Genomic DNA, 26,481 nt, shown 5'->3' with positions numbered 1-26,481 from the left:
GATTTGAAAACAGAGTGAGAAAAATATCAGATTGAGAAATGAAAATATTTCCTGAGCTCAACTGAACTGCAGAAATCTTTTCCTTAAAGTGTGACCCATCTTGTTGTTTTCAGTACTTCGTCCATCTGAGAAACATGTGCCTTGTGGCAAAAGATGAGGGAAGTTAATACAAAGACAATAATTGCCGACCTTCCCATTGCAGTGACAATAACATCTGCCACCCTCTGGCTCTGGTTCAAAATAGACTAAACGTGACAATGTACACTGGGGAGTCCACAGGGAACAAGAAGCCATAAGATTCAGTGGCTATTACAGATGTTTTCAAGAACTACCTCCTCACCTCTGATGGAAACCCCTGCAGCAAGTGTCACACTTGGCCTTGGATTATAATTCTTTGTCCGTGACCCGACCCACTCAAAGACTCTCCAAGGCAAAATCTACTCCATCTTTGAACTGGCTTCAGCACTTTAGACCTGTCTTTATATCTAGAGGTTTCTCAGGGAACATTTGTCAACAGAAAATAGACTCTTCTGGAATATTAAAATCTTTCTAAATACTACGCATGATCTGAATCATAAAATATCACTTGTATTTCCATTTGTATCTTCCAAGTGAATGATGGCTATCAAGGATTAACTGAATTCTAGTTTCCTCTAGGTGCCAAAGAAACATATCTTGCTCACAAAACTGTTTTCCTATCAAGAACAGACTACCACAGTCTGGCAAACGGACACAGATTAGATGACCACTCAGGGCCCCCTCTAAGCTCATGAGTCTAAAAAACTGGAAATAAAATTGAAAAACATACATCACAGTTCAAGTTATTAAGGAAGATTTGAGGGGCATCTGGGTGGTTCAGTTGGTTAAGCATCTGACTGTTGATTGGGCTCAGGTCATGATCCCAGAGTTGTGAAATGGAGCCCCATGTGGAATCTGCTTGAGATTCTCTCTCTCTCTCTCTCTCTCTCTCTCTCTTGCCCTGACCCTCCCTGCCTTAGAAAAAAAAAAAAAAGATCTGAAGTGAAATCAAAAGAAAGCTTGAGCTTCAACAATATCTCCACTGAGGTCAAATTAATATAGAGAGAAGAGAATGAAGATGGACCCCATGCCCACCAATGCCGACCCACTTAGCACAACCTGATTGCATTGCTTTTTGTAGTTAGGGAGATAGAAAGCTAAACTAATAATACCAAAAGTCTAAATGTGCACTGCTGGCTGAGTTTATAGGGGAAAAAATGAAAGAGCTTGCACTGCAGGGGTGGAACTCTGCCCCCGATGCAAAGAGTAATTGGCCTCAATAGATGGGAATCTAAAGCAAACATTAGCCATCCATATTTTGGTAGCAGATGTATTTCTGAAAATTTGTTTGAATTGGCTCTTTGTGAATAAGACAGAATTTTTAATGAATTAGGGACACTTGTTTCTCTGTAACTGAAACTGTCATTTCAAAATAGAATTCAAGTTGTAGATAAAGCATTCTTTCAAGTGTCCCAGTGGTGTTGGGAACTGGAGCACATGGACAGCAGTGGCAGGAAAGCTCTATTCTCATGATTTTTGCCTTGTTCTGCTCTCACTGCCCATCTTCCAAGGGATGTTTAAGTGAGATTAAGATGTTCCAGGAGGTGGGATATGATAAAAATCAAAATAAAGGCAAAGAGAGACTTTTAATGATAAATGTTTTTATTTTAGTAGAAAATTTAGAAAAGAGCTATGGACAAATAGGAATACAAGATGAAAAAGGAGCAGACATAAAAGCGCGTACATGGGAAGGATATAATCACACACATCAAAAGAATAATAATTGTGATCCTATCTGATAGAGCTTTGTGATGTCAGCTCTTCTTTGAGAGCGAGGTGGTTTTCATGGCTTTATTTTTGCTGTTACCTATTTGATTGGAAAGTTTTCAGATAGGAAAATTGAGAACACCCAAAACAGAAAAAAAGGAGGAACCTAAACCAGGAGCCAAGTCGGCCCAAGAGGCTAAGTCTCAGAATACCAGAGGATGACAGGTAGGGCAGGTGAATGGAGTAGAGGAAATTCCCAGTATCTCCTGTGCAGGGACAGAGGACAGGTGGCCCACCTAGGAGCAGCACTGCTTCTTGCAGCAGCACTTCTGCTGGCAGCACTTCTGCTGGCAGCAGCCCTTCCCGCACCCACAGGAGCTGCACCCGCACGAGCTGCACCCGCAGGAGCGGCGGCAGCAGCAGACCACGGGGACACTGCAGCAGCCCCCACAGCAGCCGCAGCAGCAGGGGCAGCAGGACGAGCAGCAGCCCACCCGGTAGCACCTGCAGGTGGTACAGCTGCCCCCGCAGCCGCCGCAGCCTCCGCAGCCTCCGCAGCTACCACAGCCTCCGCAGCCACTGCTGCAGCCTCCGCAGCCACTGCTGCAGCCACCGCAGCCTCCACAGCCACAGCACCCCATGGTGTCAGTAGAGAGGACTCAGGACAGGTGAGGAGGGTGATCAGGAGAGGTCGAGGGGGGTCTGATGCCGCCTTCTGCTGGGGGACCCCCTTATATACCAACTCTAGGGAAGAGTATTAACCCAGGACTCAAGGCCACTTCCCTGTTGTTGATGCAAATATCCACAGTTGAATCTCACATGGCCTTTTGTGCACTTCCTTAATGGGTCCTTCTGACTTGTAAACTTTGCTAAATTTATCTTTTACTTGTCTTTTTAAGGCCATTTTAAAAATAGGACAGGAAGTAACTATGAAATCCCAATTTTTTGTTTGTTTTCTGTGGGGGGGGGGGGTTTGGGAGAGTTTTTTGATAATTTTTTTTTTCAGTAGATGTCTGATGGGTCAAAATTCCACTTGGATACTTTTACATTCTTGGTCATATCATCCCAGGACAAGATTTTTTCATTCCTACTCCATTTATATCCATTTACTAAGTGGTGAAGCATCCTTTTAGACAGAAGAGAACATTTGGAGACTTAACGGGAAAGGTGATCTCAGGTCATACTGTTTCATCATCCCAAGGCAGAGTTCCTTGGGTGTTTCTTCATCCTGTAACATCAGTTAGGAGGAGACTCTGATTCAGAGGAGAAGGGATCTAGTGTTATCAGGGGTTATTACAAGATGATAGGAGCATATCCTGAGCACAACATTCCCAAGCCATGTGCCAAACTCAAGGAGGCTTCTGCTCTCATCAGTCCATTAAAAAAAAAAAAAAAAGACAAACCTAGGGTGCCTGGGTGGCTTAGCCAGTTAAGCATCTGCCTTCAGCTCAGGTCATGATCCCAGAGTCCTGGGATGGAGCCCCGCCATCGGGCTCCCTGCTCAGCAGGGAGTCTGCTTCTCCCTCTCCCTTCACTCCTCCCCTGCATTTGTGCTCTTGCTCTTGCTCTCTCTCCCAAATAAATAAATAAAATCTTTTTAAAAAACAAAGAAAGACAAACCTAAAGGCATATTTTCAACAGTTGCTCGGCCCCTAGTGATCATGGATCAGTCTGCCATGGAATGCTGATTTGAAATGGTTGCTTCTAATTGGCCATTCCTGTTCAGATCACTCTTGCCTGTTAAGGGTAAATAGTAAAGGCAATCAGTGCAGGCCGCTGGTCAGGTTCTGTTGGCTGTTGTGGAATATGAAAGTGCTTTTATCAGCCATCCTAGGACAGTTCAAGTGGCATACAAATGAGTCAAGCTTGGGTGTCCTCTTAGACCCTTGCATGACCCTGAGTTGAAGGAGTTTGGAATAATGTTATGGCCCAGGTCTTTAACACAGGGCTCTCTTCTGGTTACTTTTCAGTTATTGTTAAAGAAGTCTTAAAATTTAACCAAAGAAGTAAAGACCTGTACTCTGAACACTATAAAACTGGTGAAAGAAACTGAAGATGATACAAGCAAATGGAAAGATATTTCATGTTCGTGAATTGGAAGGGCCAACACTGTTAAGATGTTCATCCTACCCAAAGCAATCAACAGATTCGATGCAATCCCTATCAAACTACCAACAGTATTTTTTACAGAACTAGAAGAAAAAATCCTAAAATTTCTACAGAACCAAAAAAGACACTAAATGAACAAACCAATCTTGAAAAAAAAGGGAGCAAAACTTGATGTATCACAATCCTAGATTTCAAGATATACTACAAAGCTATAGTAATCAAAACAGTATGGTCCTGGCACAAAACAAACCTATAGATCAATAGAACAGAATAGACTCCAGAAAAAAATGAACACTTTTATGGCCAGTTAGTCTATAACAAAAGAGACAAGAATATACAATTGAAAAAAACAGTCTCTTCAACAAATAGTGTTGGGAAAACTGGACATTTACATGCAAAAGAATGAAATTGGACCACTTCCTAAACCATATACAACAGCAAATTCAAAATGAATTAAAGACCTAAATGTGAGACATGAAACCATAGAAGTCCTAGAAAAAAAAAAAAAAAAAAAACATAGGCTGAAATCTCTTTGATGTCAGCCATAGGAGTATTTTTCCAGGTATGTCTCTTTTCACAAAGGAAACAAAAACAAAATTAAGCTATCAGGACTACAGTAAAATAAAAAGCTTCTGCACAGAGAAAGAAACTATCCATAAAACAAAAGAACAACCTGCTGAATGGAAGAAGATATTTGCAAATGATGTATCCAATACGAGGTTAATATTTAAAATATATAAAGAACTTATACAACTCAATCCCCCAAAAAGCAAATAATCCAGTTTTTTTTAAAAAGGGCAGATAATATGAATAGACAATTTTCCAAAGAAGACAAGCAAAGATGCAAAGATGCTCAACATCACCCATCATCAGGGAGGTGCAAATCAAAACTACAATGAGATACCACCTGTCAGAATGGCTAAAGTCAAGAACACAAGAAATAGTAAGTGTTGACAAGGATGTGAAGAAAAAGGAACCCTCGTGCACTTTGGTGGGGATGCACTGATGCAGCCACTGTGGACAATAGTATGAACATTCCTTAAAAATTTAAAAATAGGATTACCATATGAGAGTAATTCCACTACTGGGTATTTACCCAAATAGTTACAAAAACACTCATTTAAAAAAATATGTGCACCTCTATGCTTATTGCAGCATTTTTTTATAATAGCCAAGATATGAAAGCAACCTGAGTGTCCATCGACAGAATGGATAAGGAAGATGTGGTATATACATGCAATGGAATATTACTCAGCCATAAAAAATGAACTCTTGCCATTTGCAACAACATGGTTGGATCTAGAGTGTATAGCGCTAAGTGAAATAAGTCAGAAGAAAACAAATACCATATGATTTCACTCATATGTGGAATTTAAGAAACAAAGCAAACAAACAAATAAAAAAAGAGACAAGCAAAAAAACCTACTCCCAACTTTAGAGAACAAACTGATGGTTACTGGGGGGAAGGGAGTAGGGGGGGTGGGAGAAATAGGTGAAGAGGATCAAGAGGACTTTTATTATGATGAGCACTGAGTAATGAATCACTATATTATACACCTGAAATTAACATAACACTGTACATTAATTATAGTTGGATTTTAAAAAGTCTTAAAGATGAGTTCTTTATGAATGCAACTATGTCCTACTTTTCAGAGCAGAAAGATAATGGAGGGGGATCTGTGTGGCTCAGTTAGGTACCTGCCTTCAGCTCAGGTCATGATCCCAGAGTCCCAGGATTGAGTTCCGCATCGGGCTACCTGCTTAGTGGGGTGTCTGCTTCTCCCTCTCCTTCTGCTCCTCCCCTGATCATTCTCTCTCTCTCCTCTCTCTCTCTCTCTCTCTCTCTCCCTCTGTTTCTCTCTTGCTCACTTACTCTCAAATAAAATCGAAGAAAGAAAGAAAGAAAGAAAGAAAGAAAGAAAGAAAGAAAGAAAGAAGGAAGGAAGGAAGGAAGGAAGGAAGGAAGGAAGGAAGGAAGAAAGAAAGAAAGAAAGAAAGAAAGAAAGAAAGAAAGAAGAAGAAAGAAAGAAAGAAAGAAAGAAGAAAGAAAGAAAGAAGAAAGAAAGAAAGAAAGAAGAAGAATGAAAGAAAGAAAGAAAGAAGAAAGAAAGAAAGAAAGAAGAAAGAAAGAAAGAAAGAAATAGAAAATGGGGTGGTGTGGCACTGTGCCTCAGTTGTACAAACTTCTAAATCATTCCTGCATCTATCACTCCAGTTCTGGGAAAAACTCTGTATAAAATAGCCTATTCAGGGGCGCTGGGTGGCTCAGCGGTTGAGCGTCTGTCTCTGGCTCAGAGCATGACCCCGGGGTCCTGGGATTGAGTCCTGCCTCGGGCTCCCCACAAGAAGTCTGCTTGTCTCTCTGCCTATGTCTCTGCCTCTCTCTGTGTGCCTCTCATGAATAAATAAAAATATTTTTTTAAAAAATAAATAAAATAGCCTATTCATTTCTGGTTGATACTTTATTTTGGAACGTATTCATGTCCTGTAAATTTTTGGTAGCTTTTCTTTCTTGTACCAGAGTGAAGATAGAACAATAAAAGTGCTTAAATGACTATCCTGGGAAATATATAAGAGCAAGCATTTCCTCCGTGCCTTCAGCTCATACACATTTCTCCCTAATTCTCTAACCTCCAAAATTCACCTGTTGTTGTTTAAGAGGGTTCATGAACTCCTGCTTTAAAGCACATTAATATTTTCCATCCAATAAACTTAGGGGGGAGCAGCATATGCAATTTAACAAATGGTGGTTGAATGATCCTTGTCTTATGAGGCAGTAACTCTGAGGACATCACAAGACTAATCCACAGGCTGTCAGTCTGGTGAGAAATGCATGCAAAGAATTCGAAGACGCAGTGTAAGAACCAGAATAGCTTTTATCAGTCGATTTCCTTAAAGGTATGAGAATAAAAAAAGTTGATTTGGAGTTAATGTGGGAGAAGGAGAATTGGGAAAACTGAGAGGGACCATCTATCACAGGAAAGGCTTCTCTCCCATCTAAGGGCTTGGGTAAGGACTGGAGATGGGAACATGTGAGGGCCAATCCAGGCAGCACCCTCTCTAGGCCTACAGCTGGGGGGACCCAGGGGAAGCAGGGACAGCTGAGAACTGAGTGCCCAGCCTGGGAGCAGAGTTGAGGGCAGAAATCCTTGGGCACAGGTATCCCAGCTTTGTGTACGTTCATGTTAAGCTTTGCTTTTACAAAGACCTGTGTTAGTACCTGGTTTTGCTAATGGAAGGAAATCTGAAGAGGGTTTTCACTTCCTGAGCATGGGGAGCCACCCTGCCCGCTCCTTCCCTGGGAACCACCCTCAGCATCCCAGCATCAGGCCGCCAGAGCTTTGAGCTGCGTCCGTGGGCATCTGTGCCTTATCTCCACTGACTTTGTGCACCTGTTAGCAAGATGTGTCCTCAGGTTGCAGAAAAACCTAAGAAAGGTGCTTTGGGGGTCTAGGAACCCTCAAAAAATTTTCCGTGTAAATTAATGGTAATTGCTTCTTGAGCTTTATGCCACTTTGGTTTTTGAAAGCGTTCATAGGAACGCTCTCCTTCCAGCCAGATAGCAAGGGAAACCTGGTACAGAAGCCCTGGAGGTGTGGAGTCAGTCAGCGGGACCTGGGATTCACTTTTCTGGAAGGTGACTGACCACAGAACCAAGACTTGGGAAGCTGAGACCACAAGTAGAGACCAGTTAAAAGGAAGGAAGTTAAAAGGCTTTTGCAACAGTCTTGGACAGATAGCCTTGGTGTGCTAGAGAGAGGGACAGAGAGGCAAGGAACAACCAGTACGAACAGCATAGAATATTCCCCAGGGGACCACCGTCACAGTAGAGAAAACGGCATCACACTAAGAGTAACAAATTGTGTTTTACTAGATTGGCTACTTAATCCCTTAGCAAGTGGTCAGTAAATATTGTTGAATGTTTCTTTCTTTCTTTTTTTTTTTTTTTTTTTGTTGTTGTTGAATGTTTCGATCAATTAACTGATTGACTGAATTTCGCTCATCATTATGTGCCGTGTAGGTCCTTTCACCCTCTTCAGAGTCCTCCTGCCCCAACACCACAATCCTGGGGTTCCCCACGACATGTCAGTGTGCTCAGGGATGTAGCACATTCAGTAGCCCTGTGGAGTGCTCCTTTCTCCCCTGGCCAGCCCCCCAGGGCCAGGAGTGGCACAACTCTGAGGACTTATAAGCATGAAGAACCATGAAGGCACAGAGTGGATGCCCCACCACTACAGGTACTGCCTAAGGGTGAATGTCCTAAGCCAAAGCCATACCGTAATGGAACCTACACTGTCACCAGCCACCACCCTGTGCTGTAGCTGCTATCAGTGCTAACCTTCCTGGCCTCATCCCCCTAACCTTCCTGGCCTCAAGCCCCGGCCTACGAACATCCCCCTGCCCGGATGCTGCTCTATTGCAATGGAAAGAACGTCCTCCCCTACCTGGTACCACGCCCTGGACTCTCCATGTATCCCAGGGAATGTTTCTCATTGCCTTCTTCTCACATGCCTCAGGCCCAAGTCCATAGTGAGATCCAGTTGCTCTAGGTCCACGACATGGACCACTCAAAAGACTCTAGTCACTCATCTGTCATAGAACTGAACACCATTGCATGACTCTTTTCCCTTACAATAACTCCACTTGCTTTCGGATTTGTTAAGAGGCCCCTCAGCCTTCAGCCCAAGAGACCCCTGGCAAGCCCATGTCACCATTTCTGGAGCCCTAACCAGACACATCAGAATCCCAAGACCAGTAGAGTTGAGATTCAGATGGGCCAGTCACAGCCTAAGTGTACGTGGCATCTCAGAAGCAGAACTGATAAATACCTGTGGTTATCCATATGGCTTTCCAACTACTTTTTTCCAGCTGCATAAGCCGGTCAACTTTATCCCTTCTCTTTACCTACTTGCTATTGCCCCCTGTTTTTGAACCAATCTTCCTTACATTTAGGTTAAAATGTAAATTCCTGCATATAGTACATGTGTTCAAAGTGTATTTGTGGAATGTCAAGGTGAAAAAGTATAGAGAAATTCTTCATTGGTGCCTCCTGTTCTTCAAGCTATCCTCCAAACCAGATCTTCAAATAATGTGTAAGAGAGTAACAGGATCATGGTAGAGTTGAAATCGTCATTCAGAGGCTCTGCTGAATTGAAGTGATATGGAATGGATTAGCAACAGATAAAGTACTTATTGTCTATAAAGGAAATTGAATTATTTGTTTTGATCTTGAATATTTAACTGTGTTTCCCTTATTTTTTGTTAGTGAAAGGATGGGAGCACCATTACATATTTTTCTTTCTTTTTGTTTTTTTAGAGGGGGATTTGGGAGGAGGGACAGAGAGAGAGAGGGAGAGAGAGAATCCCAAGCAGGCTCCATGCCCAGGTTGGAGTCTGACTCGGGGCTTGATCTTACCACCCTGAGGTCATGATCTGAGCCAAAATCAAGAGTCAAACATTTACCTGACTGAGCCACCCAGGCACCCCAAGAACACTTACATTTTTTAAAAAATAGTCTGAACCTCTTTCCTTCTTAAAGGACAGAAAGGTTCTGCACACTACCATAGAGGGAAGAATAGATGTCAATGGATGTGGCAAAAGGATGTCTTTTAGAAATACTTCACAGAGCCAAAGAGATGATAGAATCAATGGGTTAAACTGAGAAAAGAGAGTCAGGGACTGAAGAAATAAGGACTCAGAGCACACCAAGATTATCTATAGATCCTAAACCATAATATTTAATCTTAACAGTAACACCTTCCATTGAAAACAGTGCAGAAATCCCTACAATTACCCAAAGATGAAACTAGACTCCTACACACATACCATCTAATGAGTTCTTCACTTCTCTTGAAATTTTACCAAAATCTGAAAAAGTAACATTGGACAATGATCAGATCTCATTCAAAGAGTGACTGCATTCAGATTATGCCACATATGGGACTGTCAGCTCTGTTCCATCCTGTTGGGATAGACAACAATCCCAACTCCCAACCTGTACAACTAGGCATTGGAAGCCATAGAGCATTCAAATATGTGGCCCATTAGTCAGTAGCACAAATTCCTACCTAAAGCACGGGTCAAATGCATAAGCATGCCAGGTAAAAATAACCAGGTGTGGCTGTTCTAAATAGAGGATACTATTCAGGGCACCTATCAATTAACTTCCTGCTTATCGTTCTACTTGGAATGATAAACACTTGAGCAAAGGCAAACCAAATTAATCAATATTTGTTGAACCCATTTCACGTGCCAGACTACGTGGGTGATGCAAAGAAATGTACTTCTAAGTAACTCCAACTGAACAGAGATATGAGAAGAAATAATTGGGTAAATTGAGGAGAAAAAAAGATTTAGATTTAGTCAAATAAAATAAGAGTTGACTCCAAGTATGGGCTGCTTAAGTTCCAAGTGACTATTAAGATTTGCAAGAGTTCCAAGGAGGGGATAATTAATTCCGATTACATAGTGATAGGAATGTTTTATGAAGCAGACAGAGCTCAAGCTGGGTCTTGAATGGGAAACCAGATGGAAACAGGTAGAGAGGAGGAAGGAGCAGGGGTGGGTGCAGTCTGGGATCATCCTGCATGAGCTGCTTCCTTCCTCCACCCCCAGGGGTGTGCTCTGATCCGTCTTCACCTCCATTTTGTGATGAAAATAATAATACCTATAGCAGAGGGTTATTGTGGAATGTAAGTGTGATGATACCTATAGACACCTAAAATAGAGTTTGGGACCTACTCGGTAAAAGCTATTGTTAGTATTTCAAGGGAGGCTACATGTTGTAAGGGAAAATACAGGACTTAAGACAGGAAAGAAAGCACATGTGCATATAGTAGAAAATTTTTCAAGGGAATTAGTAGGTATTGAGGCCAGAAATAAAAGCTGGGATTAATTCTGAACCTTAGGTCATGGAGACTTTGACATTTCTTTTGCAAGTGAATTAAACAGCACATAGAAATGGAAATATTTTAGGAGCACATACCTGGCAGCAGCTTGTAGGGTGAGTTAAAGACGAAAACCTGGAGAGAGACCAGTGAGAGGACAACGGGTAGGAAATTCATTCCCTGTTAGATAACTATAGGTAGGAAACCCCATCCCTGTTAAAAATTTGAGGTTTTCAAATGCAAACCTCTTATTAAAATTCGTGTTCACCATAACACATTCACTAATGAATACAATGGAGGTATTTCTTAGAAGCCACTAGAGTTTAGCAGAAATACAAGCGGGATGTATCCCTTTATTCCCAGCTGACAGACAACCAAACTGGGTTGCATCCTCTTTGCCATACATCGTGCTGGACACTGGGCTCGGGTGGGAGTGACAGGGTCATCCTCCAAGGTGAGTGAGACAGCATTCCTGTCCTGTGCTTTGATCATCTCAGAATCTAAGGGGAGGCTAAGCAGATGCTCTTGGTCCGATGTCAAAGGGTATGGCTAAAGATCTGAGAAGGGGTCGTGGCGTGGGTTCCAGGAAAGAGCAGCCACAGGATGCCCTCTCCAGGGGGAGGGGAGATCTGACTCAAACCCTGGGGAATGCGGAGAGAGTCCACTCCCTGAAGAGGTTCAGCGTCCCTTGAGTCCCACCAAGATCAGAGTCTACCGTCACATTCAAGCACAAAGAATGTGTCTTTCCTGATTGGGAAAGTCAAATCTGTGTTACAAGTACTTCCTCCATAACGCTTAAGTCTTTTCTGGTTCTCTGCATCAATATTTTTTCTCTCTAATGTTCCAGGAATAATTCAGAGTATTTCACATGCATTATTTGACTTAATTATTGCAATAGCCTTCCAAGGATGTACTGTTCGTGCTCTCATTTTACAGATGAAGAAAAAAGTAAGATACCGGAGCATTAATTGTCTAAGGTCACAAAAAAATCGGAGTCTGGAAACAGGCATAGGCAGGCTGATCTCAGAGTCAGCCCTCTTAACCACTAGGCAACGTTGTGCATCCTGTCTTCAAAGTCTAACAGCTAGATCAGGGGAAGGCCTATGTTTGGCCTGCCACCTATTTTTGTAAATAAGGTTTTATTGGAACAAGGCCACTCACACATTTAAGTGTTGTCTGTGGTTGTGTCAAGTTACAATGGTTGAATTGAGTAATTGCAAGAGCAATCATGTGACATTTATCTGGTCCTTTACAGAAAAATATGCCAAACATTGGTCTGAATAATGCAGAGTGTTTAGTCAAAAAGGAATCTTGAGTGCAGGCAAAGTGTCTCTGACCTGATATTCTGTGATGAGCTGCAATGGGATGCGAAGGTGGCTTCTTGCTCTCTCCACTTCAAATAAGCCACATGCTTCTCTGAGCTTTTGCAGTTGACTTTCCTCATAAGTGGAATCTGTTCTGTTCCCATAACCAGTATTAGGATGGCTTTCCTGTTTACAAGTCCTCAGGATCACTGATGCCTAGTCACAGTCTGAGAGTAACAATTTGTATATGAATATTATTATTCCAGGTAGAAAACTATGTTTATATCTGCATAGAAGTAACAGGGGTGGGATGGGTGGGGAATATTTGGATCCACACAATGCTTCTTCTCAGGGCTGGACCTAATGTAGGGTAAATGGAGCACCCCCCTGGGATGAAAATTTAAGGCGGCTCCAAAAACCTCAAGTCATCAACAAAATTTTAATCCAATATTTTTAAAAACCAAATCGGTGCAAAAAGTCCACAATGGCAAATTGATATTACTCAGCCATTAGAAACGACAAATACCCACCATTTGCTTCGACGTGGATGGAACTAGAGGGTATTATGCTGAGTGAAATAAGTCAATCGGAGAAGGACAAACATGGTCTCATTCAATTGGGGAATATAAAAAATAGTGAAAGGGAATAAAGGGGAAAGAAGAAAAAATGAGTGGGAAATATCAGAAAGGGAGACAGAACATGAAAGACTCTTAACTCTGGGAAACGAACTAGGGGTGGTGGAAGGGGAGGAGGGCGGGGGGTGGGGGTGACTGGGTGACGGGCACTGACGGGGGCACTTGACGGGATGAGCACTGGGTGTTATTCTGTATGTTGGCAAATTGAACACCAATAAAAAATAATTTATTAAAAAATAAATAAATAAAAAATAAATCTTAAAAATGCAATAAATAAATAAATAAATAAATAAATAAATTTTTAAAATGTAAAAAAAAAAAAAAAAAAAAGTCCACAATGAAAACAACATCAAAATTTTACCAAAAGACAGAGCTGGACGTTATACTTGCCCAACTCAGCTTCCCCTAGTCCCAACCCTGTTTCTTACTTTACAAGCATTTGACACAGTTTAGTATTGCCTAGGTATTTAAATGGTCCACAAGTCTACAAACACAAACCTGGCTCTGCCTTTCGCCTGTTAAAGACTGTGGCAGGAGGAAGGACACATGTAGTTAGCATGAATGCAGAGTACCTAAGATCCCCCTTCCCAGGGAGCAGATTTTCAATTGTAGTCATGGCAAGAGGGAGGCCTCCACCATGAATCATGAGACAGTTTCTGAAAGGCCACAAAGATGAGCAAAGCTCACTCCCACTTCCACTTCTCTATAGCACCATCTGGGAGCTGAGAAAGCTAGCTTGGTGTCCAGCAGGCTGGATTTGATCTGGGCTCCACCATGCAGAGACTGAGAGACTTCCCCTCACAACCTCAATTTCCTAAAGTAAACAGCAGGGCTGATTTTCATACCTTCCTCTTTGACTATTGTGAGGTCTAAACAGGGGGTGACTTGTACCATCGGCTGCCACCACTAATATCTTGACTCAGTGGGTGACCTCACGATCCATTCCCCCAGCTCTCCCAACTGACCCAGTTAGTTTACCCACCATCTATCATCCACCCGCTTGTCCAAGCTGGACCCCTCAGTCTTAAATTCTCCTGGAGACCATTTGCTTCTTCCCTTGATATTTAAATGTTTCTCAAACATTTGAACACGATGTCCACAGGCTTGCGTGAGGTCTTTCTTGGTCTGGACTCTGCTCACCTTTCTGACTCCATCTGCTTGCATGACACCCTCACCCGAAACTCTGCAGCCACACCCAACTCACCCAAGTCGGGCTGTCCCCACTCGTCATGGCTGCCTCTCACCTCTGACCTTTGCACACATAATTGCATCTGCCTGAAATCGATCCCATCGCTGCCATGTCCCCTGACACACCCTCTTCCCAGCGGTTGCCTTAACTCTTCTTGACTTGGTCGAAGTGTTACTTCCCCCATGAGCTTTCTATGACCCTGGCACAAACACCAGCCCCCCCTAAGCAAAACCTGGGGTTGGGTCTTCCTGCATTTCCATAGTACCTCAGGTTGCTCTCAGCCACAGCACTTAGCACATTACATAGTATTTCTCATTTACTTTTCTCTCTCATCCAGGGCCAGGAGCCATTGCTGAGCACCTTTCAGCCCCAGCATCCAGCACTGTGCGAGGCACAGTGAGTGAGTGTCATCCTGGAGCCTGAATAGACAGATAGATGTATCAGTGGGACAGAACAGGAAAAAGATGATACCTAGAGACAGATTCATTAAAAATTACATATATAATTATTAACATTATATATAATTTTATGAAGAAGAGAGCCCCTACCTATCTAGCATCATCTCTTGTTTATAAGTAACAATAGCAAGATACAGAATATTATATATTATCTGATACTAAAGAAACAAAGAAGCATTATAGAAGAAGCATTGTTTCTCAGAGAGAAATAAGTTCCTAGCCTAGAGGTGAGGGAGGTTTAGTGGGGAAGATGGGATTGAAGCTGAACCCATGCCACCTCCAAATGATCTTAGGTGGGTTCAAGAGGCAAAGGAAATAGGACCTAAAAAAATAGCTAAAGTCCTCCAGGCCCAGACCCTTATCTCCTAGGTATGGATGCTAAACGTATACCTCCCATAGCAGCAGAACAAACACAGCAACTTCAAGACTGCTTCTAGAGACTAGAAGACCCCTCTTTCCTTCCAGTGTGAAGTGTTGGCAGACAGTTACCTCCCACCAGGAATGAGTTAAGTAGCTGTCACCTGGATAAGCAGAGAATATGCCCTTGTACGGCCCAGAAAGTCCTCTGGGTGCTGAGAAGGAACTTGCTGGAACGTAGTTCTCACCCAAGAAGCAGGGTTTGAGGACCGCCTGGCAGTGTGAGGAGCATACAGACGACAGCACACATGTGCATGAGCTTGGGAAGACAAAAAAGGGGGAAGTAAATGAACAAGGAAACCGGTCTAAAGTCTGAGAATCAACTTAGTACAGGAAAAGGATTGTTGGGTTTGGTGTCAGAAAAACCTGGGATTAAATCAGGCTTTGTTAGCTGCATTTCTTTCAGTGAATTTCTTAACTGCCTCAACCTCAGTCATTCGATCAATGAAATGGGTCTAATACAGCTCACCTAGAAAGGTCGTCATGAGATATAGAAGTAGCCAAGTGTGTAGAGGGGGACCACCCATCCTTTCGTTTCTGAATGGACACGGGGGCAGCAAGCAGGTGGAAGAAGAGGACCCCTCCTCTGCCTGCCGCTGGATGGGCTGGCAGCCAGGGTTGGCCCTGACGTCCCAGAGCGGCTCCCCTCCTGCTGCTGAGTGGAGTCATCCCATGCACTCGGCATCTGGGCAGCAAGAGGTCCCCCCCACCCCCCAGCCCAGGGACCTGCCCTGTGAGTTTGCTGCACAAAATCGGCAGAAGCGGAGAGAAAATACATCGTTGTCAGAGGCACGGCCCAGGATGCCAGCAGGAACCAGAGCCTCAGAGAACCTTCCACGGAGCTCACGCTCTGAGCTGGGGCCCAGTCTCCCCAGAGACTGCCCAGCACCGCAGGGGCCACCCGCCTTCTTCCTCCCATTGGGGCCCCATTTTTGATTTCTTAAATAAGTTTCAAGAAATGAAATCTCATCAAGTCAGGGTTTGTTTTTTTTTAAGATTTTATTTATTTATTCATGAGAGGCAGAGAGAGAGAGACAGAGAAAGAGAGAGAGAGGGAGAGACAAGTAGAGGGAGAAGCAGGCTTCACACAGGGAGCCCGATGTGGGACTTGATCCTAGGACCCTGGGATCACAGCCTGAGCAGAAAGCAGACACTCAACTGCTGAGCCACCCAGACACCCCTCAGGTCAGCTTATTAGGAAATTTAAAACAGCAGGTGTAGACAGAGAAACAAAAGACTGCACACAGACAGAAAATTCCCAAATGGCCTAAAAGCAGGCCTGAATATTTAGAAAAGATAGAACATCCCAAACAAATAAACTCCTAGGCTTCCCCCTTTGCCCAGCTGTCTGCCCAGTGGCTCTTTGGTGGCAGCTTTGGTTCACGCTGTCGACTGGGGCAAATGTGTGCCAAGTGTGGGCAGAGGGAGATCAAGGAGGACACAGCCTGAGGCCCAGGAAGCGTGGGGGGTGGGGGGGAGCTGGTGACAGAGAGGCCACGGGAAAGGAGTAGGTGGGTGAGGTGAAGCAGTCTTACCGGCAGGACAGAGTGGCCTCCCCGGGCTGGATCCTGGGGGGGAAAGAGGGGGCGGGGGCGAAGCCGTCCGGCCGCCTAGGAGCAGCACTGCTTCTTGCAGCAGCACGTCTGCTGGCAGCACTTCTGCTGGCAGCAGCCCTTCCCGCACCCACAGGAGCTGCACCCGCACGAGCTGCACCCGCAGGAGCGGCGGCAGCAGCAGACCACGGGGACACTGCAGCAGCCCCCACAGCAGCCGCAGCAGCAGGGGCAGCAGGACGAGCAGCAGCCCACCCGGTAGCACCTGCAGGTGGTACAGCTGCCCCCGCAGCCCCCGCATCCCCCGCAGCCTCCACAGCCTCCGCAGCCCCCGCAGCCCCCGCAGCCTCCGCAGCTACCGCAGCCTCCGCAGCCACTGCTGCAGCCTCCGCAGCCTCCACAGCCACAGCACCCCATGGTGTCAGTAGAGAGGACTCAGGACAGGTGAGGAGGGCGATCAGGAGAGGTCGAGGGGGATCTGATGCCGCCTTCTGGTTGGGGGACCCCTTATATACCAGCCCCGGGGGTTGCAGCAGGAAGACACATGACCACTTCCCTGTTGTGGATTTCAGCTCCTACAGGAAAACTTCAGGCTCTTCTTTATTTCCTGGCACCCTCAGCCTCACTAAGCGGCCTATTTTCAGCTTAGCCAAATTGATCTCTGTTTCACCCAATGGGACTATTTAGCAAAAGAACCTCCCCCACCCCCACCCGCCCCGCTTTCAAATACAGCGGGTCTTGGAATCCTGAGCTGGGGAGACTCATCTGCCCACTGATACTTCCCCTGCTCACCAGCATTTTCCCAGGGGGAATTATTATTTCCTTGCAACCTCTTTTAGGAAAACTTTTTAGAGATCCTTCCAGTAGGGGAAGGAGAACATAGAACCTTAACTATAGGAGATGCGTTGTAACAGGTACCAGGGTTTCTACCACTGGTGGGCACATCACAGATCAAGGAGGCCACAACCTCTGGACCAGCAGAGGCGTGTATTTCTCCTTCCCGGGCTCCATGCCCTCCCTGCAAATGGTGAACTCACTCAGCAAATTATAAAAATCATCCTCCCTGGAGAAACCCACTGTCTCCAGATCCACCTCCAGGACCTTCACACTCTAGAATGTTGGCCTTGTCATTAGTTCTCCTCGCGTGAGTCACACGCGTAGCTTCAGCCTTAGTCACAGCTCCACTGTCCCCAGACCCTCCCTCATCTGCTGGCTGCCTGCCCAGCGTTAGCATTAATTTATAAATAACACTCTAAACCCATTACTTGCTCATATAATAGCATTTTGGGGGGGGGGGGGAAAGAGCTACATTTCCCCAAAAAACTTAGTGAACACGGTGACACTGTTTTATACCCTTGCAAATCTCTTTGATGTCTGACTTAATCAAAGACGACCGGATTCTCATTATCCATCTTCCATGTTTTAACTGTTGTCTTGTGTTGTTTTGGTTGAGGCGCACAAAGAAAACCCAGCCTCACACTGACACATGGTTGGAAAAAAGATGGTCTTACCAGTCTCAGGGCCCCCGTGGGTCTTTGAACCACACACTGAGGACTACCAGAAGAGAGATTTGGAAAATTTGAGTCCCAAAGGAGAGAAACTATTTAAAAATGTACCCAACTATTGACTTCAGCCTATTGGGTATAATAAATCTCTCCACAGGGTTGGTGTGTGGTATAATGATGGCTCAATGTCATTTAATGAAATTTTACTGCTTCTATGTTTAAAAAAAAACAAAAGACAAAAACCCTACTTTATGCTGCTATATTTTCCAGTACTGCACATTTTGTTCCTACTCAACAATCCTCAGCTGGTTGCCTTTGTCTCTAAACTGAGAGTCCAGACTCACCAGTAACAATCTGGCTTCAATTTGCCCTGCAGTTGAATCTTCTGTCTGGGGCTCTAGGGTAACCCAAGGCTGCATGAGAAGGGAGAGCTTGGTATTTCACACCAGTACTACTCATAGTTAATCTTCATGGTACAGGTACTCTGCGCTGCACAGTGTATGAAGCACTTAGAAATAAGACAGAGACATTAACAGTGAAACAGGCAAGATTGAGCACAGAAGGCACCAGTGTCCACAGAGCAAAAGGTCCTGTGGGATGAAGGTGATGACACAGGGCAAGGAAAACAAGCAGAAATGGTGTTGAGTAGGACAATGGTGAGTAGCCCCATCCTCACTGGTGCCCAGGAAACTAGCTGGACCCTCTGCCCTGTCCTCCTCCACACTCACCTCTCTTCTCTCGTCAGCTTGGCTCCCCTTCCTCCAGGAATGACCACTTCCAATCTCATCCCCTTTCTTCAGGTGCTCCACTAGTCCCTTCACTCTGAGAAGATACTTCCTACCGCAGAATCTATAAACCCATCCTAATCTGTGTGCTCTTTCTCACTTTCTTGCCTTGAGTTACAACCAAGGAGGTGCACCCCCCACTCTTCCAATCACGGGCCAGCCCCCTCCATCTGTGCTCTGAAGACCACCTCTCTGGCCTTTTAAGTCTCCTTTCTCATGCACTTTCCACCTCCACAGGCATTTGTTGAGCACTTACTAAGTGCCCACCCTATGAGAGGCACCACAGACATAGCAATGACCTCCCTCTGCTTTCTGGACCCTTCTCAGCAGCATCAAGACCTCAGGATGGCATTTCTCCAATCTTCAAACAAGAAAGCACATCTATTAGACCCAGTCTGCCTCCTGCTACTGTCTCTTGTCTCTCCTGCCCTTGACAGCCATGCTTGCAGAAAGCAATGTCCCCAAACTAGCTCCCTCTAGATGACAGGCAGGAGTGACATTTGAAAACAGGTATTGGGGATGCCTGGGTGGCTCAGTGGTTGAGCGTCTGCCTTCTGCCCAGGGCATGATCCTGGAGTCCCGGGATCGAATCCTGCATCAGGATCCTTGCATGGAGCCCGCTTCTCCCTTTGCCTGTGTCTCTGCCTCTCTCTCTCTCTCTCTGAGTCTCTCATAAATAAATAAAAACAAAATATTTTTTAAAAAATGAAAACAGATATTGACCTTTTACATCATATACCTAAATGAAATCGTCATGTGGTAAACTTAGATATCTTACACTTTTATTTGTCAATTTTTCCTCCGTAAACATGGGGAAAAATAAAATAAAATAAGGATTCAGCCAGGATCAAGAATGTGAGAAAGGACAGCCAGCAAAATATGCATAATTATATATAATAAAATGCATTGGCAATCTTTTAACATACCGTTAAATATGTAGAAACAAAATATTACACATAATTTCACTATTTAAACATAATTACTGATAACCTAATAGCACACAAATGTATATTTAATACAATTTTTGCTTTTCCTGATCAAGAAAGCTATATATGTGTTCATCGTAGAAAATTTGAAAGATGCACAGAAATACAAAGAAAATAAATATTACCTACAATCACACATTACTGAAATAATTACTGTTCACTATAATTTTCTCCCAGAATTCTGTATATATATATATATATATATATATATATATATATATATATGCATTATTCAAAAACATAATTGGGGATGATAGTGTGTATCCTGGTGTTATTTTTTTGTTTACTATAATAAATAAAAAATCTTCACCAAGAGCTCCAGAACTTTGCCACTCCTCCCTAAACAAACACTTCACTGGATCTGCTCTAGTTCAAGTCTTAGATGGCCTCCATGTGGTTAAATCCAAAGTATGCTCTTCAGGCAATTTACAAAATCATTTCTCAGCACTAGCAAATCTCTATCTCTTGACACACTCTTATCTCTTGGCTTTGATGAGACAAGATCCTGTTTCTCTCCTACTGATTTTGCCATTCTTCCTCAGTCTACTTTGCAAAAAAAAAAAAAAAAAAGACCATTTAGGAGGCTCAAGATTTGGCGTATATTCTTGCTTTGTGTTGCCTCTTTAAGAAAAGTTCACTTCCTTTATAGCTTATTGACTCCTTTGTTGAATACTCTAGATTTTATTATGTAGATCAACCTTCTTTCAAAATCTGATTTTTCTGAAGATGACTTTCAATCTGCAATATTTTCAATAATATTTGCGCAAATATGGGATCATCTGTTTCTCATTTTCATGGGAAGGCAGGGGGCATATCACCAGGTCTTCTGAGAATGATCTGGATAATTAGAGAGCCATAACTCTTCATCCACTGAAGTCTAGACCAATACTGACCAATAGAACTTTTGGCAATGAAGGAAATATTTTACTCTGAGCTGACCAATAATGGTAGCCACTTAACACATGGGGCTACTGAGTATTTAAAAAATGACTAATGAGGCTAAAGAACGAAAAATTCTTTACTCATTTAATTTTGATTAATCTAAATTTCAACAGCTATACATGGTGAGCAGCTACTATATTGGAGAGCACAGCTCTAGACTGATGACACCTCAAAAGAAAGGACCTCATCCTCCTTTGAATCAGTTCACCAGAAGTTCGGTAATTGTCTCCTAGATTCCAGACACTGTGTAACAATTAGAGGAGTAAGGTGAGTGAGAGATGAAACCGGCCCTAAAAGAACATAGATAGTCCATCAAAAAGAGACAGAAGTAAACCATAATAATGTAATATGGAAAGTTCTATAACAGAAGGCCAAGTGAAAAACATGCAGAAGATCAGTTAATTAAATTCCCAACACCTAGCATAATTCCTGATATATAATACAGCCAGCTCTGCTATAACACTTGTTTCAAAAATGCAAATTTGTTCCAAGGAGGACATTATGCTAAGTGAAACAAGCCAGACATAGAAAGACAAATACTGCATGTTCTTACTTATGTACAGAAACTAAAAAAAGTCAAACTCATAGAAGCAGGGAATATAAAGGTGGAAGGGGCTGGTGAGCACGGGGCGGGGAGGGCGGGGGCTTTGGGAAGATGTTGGTCAAAGGTATAAATTTTCGGTTAGATGGGTAAGTTTGGGGAATTTAATGTCAACATGGTGACTATAGTTCATATACTGTATTTTATCCTAAAATTTGCTTAAAAGAGTTAGTCTTTTTTTTCAATTTTTAAAATATTTTATTTATTTGAAAGCAGGAGGGAGCGGTAGAGGAAGTAAGGAGAAGCAGACTCCCCACTGAGCAGGGAGCTCAATGAGGAGCTGGATCCCAGGACTCTGAGATTGTGACCTGAGCCAAAGGCAGACGCTTAACCTACTGAACCACTCAGGGGCCCTAAAGGAGTTAGTCTTAAATGTTCTCATCACAAAAAGAAAAAAAAAAAAATAGTACCTAAGTGAGGCAATGGATGTGTTAATTAACTTGTTTTATGATAATCATTTTACAATGTGTACATATATCAAATCATCACATTGTACACCTTAAATATATATGTAATTTTGATTTGTCATTTATACTTTAATCAGGCTGTAATCCTTCTCAGACCCACTTCCATAAACACACTTCACATATTTCTCAAGGTAGGGTGCCACATTTCTTAGAAAATATACTTTTAACCATATGAGTAAAGATGTTTTCTTCTCTTTCACGTGTTTTGTCTTTAATTAATGTATTCCTTTTATATTTTAGGAAATACTTTACTAATTTGAAGTCATAGAGCTCATTTTCCACATCTCCCTAAAATGTCATATTTTGCTTTTCACTTTTTGATCTTAGAAATCATCTGGAACTTATTTTAATGCATAGTATGAAGAAAGACCCTCATATTATTTGTATCGATATAGATAGCCTGTTATTTCAGTACCAATACTGAAGGGCCAGGATCTTCTCCTGATTTGTAATGTTTCTGCCCTATCCGATACCAAATTCCAAAGTTTGTGTGACTTCCTCTCTGTGCTCTCAATTCCCATCCACTAGTTCCTGTCTCTCTCAGCAACAGAATAGCACACTATTTAAATGATCATAGCTTTAGAATAAGTTCCAACATATGACGGGTGAACTTTTCTCCTCATTCTTCTCTTAAAATGTCTTTGGGTGCTTGGGTGGCTCAGTCGGTTAAGTGGATGATTTTTTATTTTGGCTCAGGTCATGATCTCAGGATCCTGGGATGGAGCTGCCTCAAGCTTTGTGCTCATCAGGGAGTCTGCTCAAGGATTCTCTTTCCCTCTCCCTCTGCCCCTCTCCCGGTTCACATGTGCTTGTGAGTGCTCTCTCTCAAACTCATAAATAAATAAATAAATAAATAAATAAATAAATAAATAAATCCTTTTTTTAAGTGTCATTGACGGGCAGCCCGTGTGGCTCAGTGGTTTAGTGCTGAGTTGTGATCCTGGGGGCCCGGATCCAGTCCCGCGTCAGGCTCCCTGCATGGGGACTGCTTCTCCCTCTGCCTGTGTCTCTGCCTCTCTCTCTCTCTCTCTCTCTCTCTCGCTCTGTGTCTCTCATGAATGAATAAATAAAATCTTTAAAAATAAATAAATAAAACAAAATGTCATTGACATTCTTGGCCTTTTGTTTTGTCAAACATATTTTAGGGGAAGCTGTCCAGTTTTTTTTTCAAAAGTGAACAATGAAACAATGAAAAGAGACCAATATTAAAAATCTCTAAGGGTTTTTAATAGAACTGCAATGAATTGATTCATTACTTTGGGAAAGATGACATTTTCATTAATCAGTGTTCTCCAGAGAAACAGAATCAATGGGATATATAGATATAGATACAGACATATAGATTTACTACAGGAATTGGCCCACCTGATAGGGAGGCGGAGAAGTGTTATGACCTACCATCTGCAAGCTGGAGAATCAGGAGAGCCAGTGATGTACTTTAGTCCAAATCTGAAGACCTGAGAACCAGGAGCTCTGATATCTGCAGGCAAGAGAAGATGGATGTTTCAGCTCAAGCAAAGAGAGCAAATTGGCACTTCCTCCACCTTTTTGTTCTATTCAGACCCGCAGGCACTGGATGATGCCTACACACACTGATGAGGGCCGTCTTCTTTACCCAGTCTTCCAATTCAATTGCTAATCTCTCCCAGACAGACACACATGGAAAAAAATGTCTTGCCAGATATCTGGGCGTGCCTCAGCCCAGGCAAGGGGATGCATGAAACTGACCATCACAACATCGTTTCAGTATTGAGAATTCCCATCTATAAACCCACTACATTTTTCCATGTATTTCCTCTTTTAGGTCTTTCAACAAAATTTAATAATTTTCTTTCCAAAGATCTTGCATATTATTAAATGTATGCACTATTATAATTTTGTTGCTGTTTTGAATGTTTTTTAATGACATTTTTCAATTTGATGTGTAAGAAATTTCTTTATTGCTGAAAATTGATTTTTTTTTCCCCTTTTTTATTTTCCCCTCCAGGTTTTTTTATTTCCTCTGCTATGTTAGTGCCAACTTCCCAAATGGAGACACACTATACAGCACTTCCTGGGCTTATTCAATTATAAATTCCATTTGAATGGAGACTATATATCGAATTCATTGCCTTTTTAAGAACAATTAGATGAGATAATGTCCATAAAGTGCATAGAATTAGAGTCAGATGAAAGATAAGATAAAATGCCAGTCAGGCTCTCTCCTCTGGGAGGCGAAGGTCTGCAGGAGAAGAGGGAAAGCTGGATCTCCACAGTTTCGATCATCTAATATCAATCAAAAGAATTGCACTCGTGGGCAGATGTATGGGGTAGGGAGGCACTGAGTTATTAACTATTTCAGTCAGTTCTGATTCCACTTTTGAGATAAAAGTGAATTTATCTGAAATTGAAAGAATATTAGGCCATGTGTACTCATGAAGAAGTAACAGGAAATAAGCACCCATCTCACAAATGGGTCAAAACGGGCAGGGGGTGAGTGCACACCTGGTGTGAAACCTCCAGATCCAGTATTTAAGGGCCCCTCGCAGAGGCAGTTATCAGACCTCCCTCGCCTCCCCGCCCTCGCCTCCCTGCTCACCTCCACAGAGTCCTGTCTACTGCCATCCTGGGTGCTGCACCTGCTGAGGTTGCAGTGGCTGTGGCCCCTGTGGCTGTGGCGGTGGGGGCAGTGCCAGAAGCAATGGCCTGCTGGCGGGCAGCTGGCCTCTCCCGGAGTGTGCCCAGATGGCACTTGCCTGTCGGTGAGACTCTCCTCCAACCTTCCCCGTTTGTCTTCCCACGACCTGGCAGTCAGTCCTGGCCCCTCAAGGGCTGGAAGCGGATACTCTCCTCTGTGTCACATCACAAATCGGGTAAATTCCAAAAAAGACCCTGCTATTGACGGGAGCAAAAGACCGATGAAAACAAGACACAGTCCAGCTCCTGGAGTCAATGCACATGCTGCACGAACCGAACACGGGATCATAGTTACGAATTTATTTTTGTTTTTCTGAAATCCTTTCCCTCAACCCCGATGCCTGCATGTCCTGTGCCATTCCCACGATATTCATATAGACCCAGCAGTTCTGTAAACCAAATGTGCAAACAGAATAATGTACCATAGGTTGATGGCTAAGATCTCTTTTTTTAATCTTTATTTGTTATCTTGCTATGAAAGGACCATTTCTGATCCATAAATCCATGCAAGCTAAATAAAGAAATCCTTGAGGCCATGTGGGTGGCTCAGTGGTTGAGCATCTGCCTTTGGCTGGGGTTGTGATCCCGGGGTCCCGGGATCGAGTCCCACATCGGGCTCCCTGCAGGGAGCCTGCTTCTCCCTCTGCTTGTGTCTCTGCCTCTTGCTCTGTGTGTCTCATAAATAGATAAATAAAATCTTTAAAAAAAAGAAAAGAAACCCTGTTGGGGAGAACATCCCCTAGTGTAGGAGTTGGGTCCTTTACAATCACAGGGCACTGGTCTTCATCACAGGCCAACACCCAGGGCTGCTCAAGCTCCAGAGGAATGAATAAGACCCTAGAGAAAGGATGTGCTAACCACAAGTCTTGCCTTAAGACCTATTTTCCAAAGAAAGGAATTGATGCGTCTTGCTCTATCATGTTTTGATGAACATGCCAATTCCCACGTATAGACCCTCAAAAGAATTGGATTTGCATGCCAGCCTCCACTCCAGGCAAGCAGCTCCGTCCCTGGGCATTGGTGAGCCCCTCTCATGGATGAAATTTTAATTTTCATCTTTAATCCCTGCCACAGACTATGTAGATATTGCTTTATTAATCTTTAGTTTGAATGCTCTCCTGCCTCCTAGGGGCACTCAGGATTGGGACTGGCTCCATTTCTGGTCATTGAAACTTGGCTTTCAGCTACCTGGCACCTGCTTGGGGGTTACCTGTGACCCAGAGGGCAAGGGGTATGGGCTGTAGTCTGAAAGCCCTCGGGAAGAGGCACTTCTCACCACACACTAGTTACTCTGTGCCTGACAGAGCAGGACCTTTCCTCTACTTTTGAGAATCGGAGGTGAAGAGATAGACCACAGCCATGCCCAGGGTTGTGCAGTAAAGATTTTTCCCTCTTCCTGCTGAGGTCACTTGGAATAGGAATTCCATCAGGAAGCCCAGAACTGGATATCTGCCTTTTCAGAAAAAGTATTTCATTTTGCTTTGAGGTTTGGTGTCCTTCGTGTTACCCTAAAGCCAGGGCAATGTGTCAAGATGCACAGTGTGGTATCAAGGTAACTCTGAAATAAAAATCCCTATGGGATATTCCTGAACATAAACTTTTTCTCTTTTTTTTCTTTATTAAAAGAGAAAAATCCATGAAGCCATTCCTTTCTCCAGTAAGAATCTTTCTCTCCCTGTTCACAGTCACAAACAGGTCTAGAGCAGCCTTATTTACACAACTTCAATGTCACCTCTCACCATCTAGGACACTCAGTTCTTTGAAATCAATGGGATTTTATTATTCTTCCCTAAAAGGCCTACAACTTGCCTTGGGTTGAAGGAGCATGATCCCAATTTGTGCTGTTATCGCTCTAGTAGAACAGCAGGTGTTTTACCCCAAATCCGCCTAACTCACCCCTGAAAAGGACATCTTAGGACAAATGTAATATACCTACCAATCTTCTTTAAGTCTTTCCATTTCAAATACCAATCGGAAGTATGTGGCCTTTGATGCAAAACGCTTATCACCGAGAATGATTTGTGGAAGAGTTCATGACCCGGTCATGCAAGCGCAGGCATTTAGCTCTTCCATAGAATGGCTCTGTGCTGGGATGGGTTGAGAGGCACTGAGAGCAGGATTGTATACAACTGCTGTCAAAGTTCACTGATGCCACATTAGGCCTGTACCTGAAAATTTCAGT

The 26,481-nt window shown here is 43.3% G+C and overlaps 1 protein-coding gene across 1 annotated transcript in view; it reads left to right on the top strand.

Moving 5' to 3' along the window:
* LOC112669833 (thiamine transporter 2-like) overlaps positions 1 to 22,732 on the top strand; it is a 77,088-nt gene extending 54,356 nt beyond the window's left edge. The window contains exons 9-10 of the mRNA XM_049101400.1: positions 20,669 to 20,822; positions 22,320 to 22,732. The gene's annotated coding sequence lies outside the window, so the exon portion shown is untranslated. The remainder of the gene's footprint in view (positions 1 to 20,668; positions 20,823 to 22,319) is intronic.
* The last annotated feature ends 3,749 nt before the right edge of the window (positions 22,733 to 26,481 follow it).

The sequence above is a fragment of the Canis lupus genome, chromosome 25, assembly GCF_003254725.2.
Source record: "Canis lupus dingo isolate Sandy chromosome 25, ASM325472v2, whole genome shotgun sequence".
Taxonomy (NCBI): Eukaryota; Metazoa; Chordata; class Mammalia; order Carnivora; family Canidae; genus Canis; species Canis lupus.
Note: the sequence above shows the minus strand (reverse complement) of the source record. Positions and strands in the feature narration are given on the sequence as shown.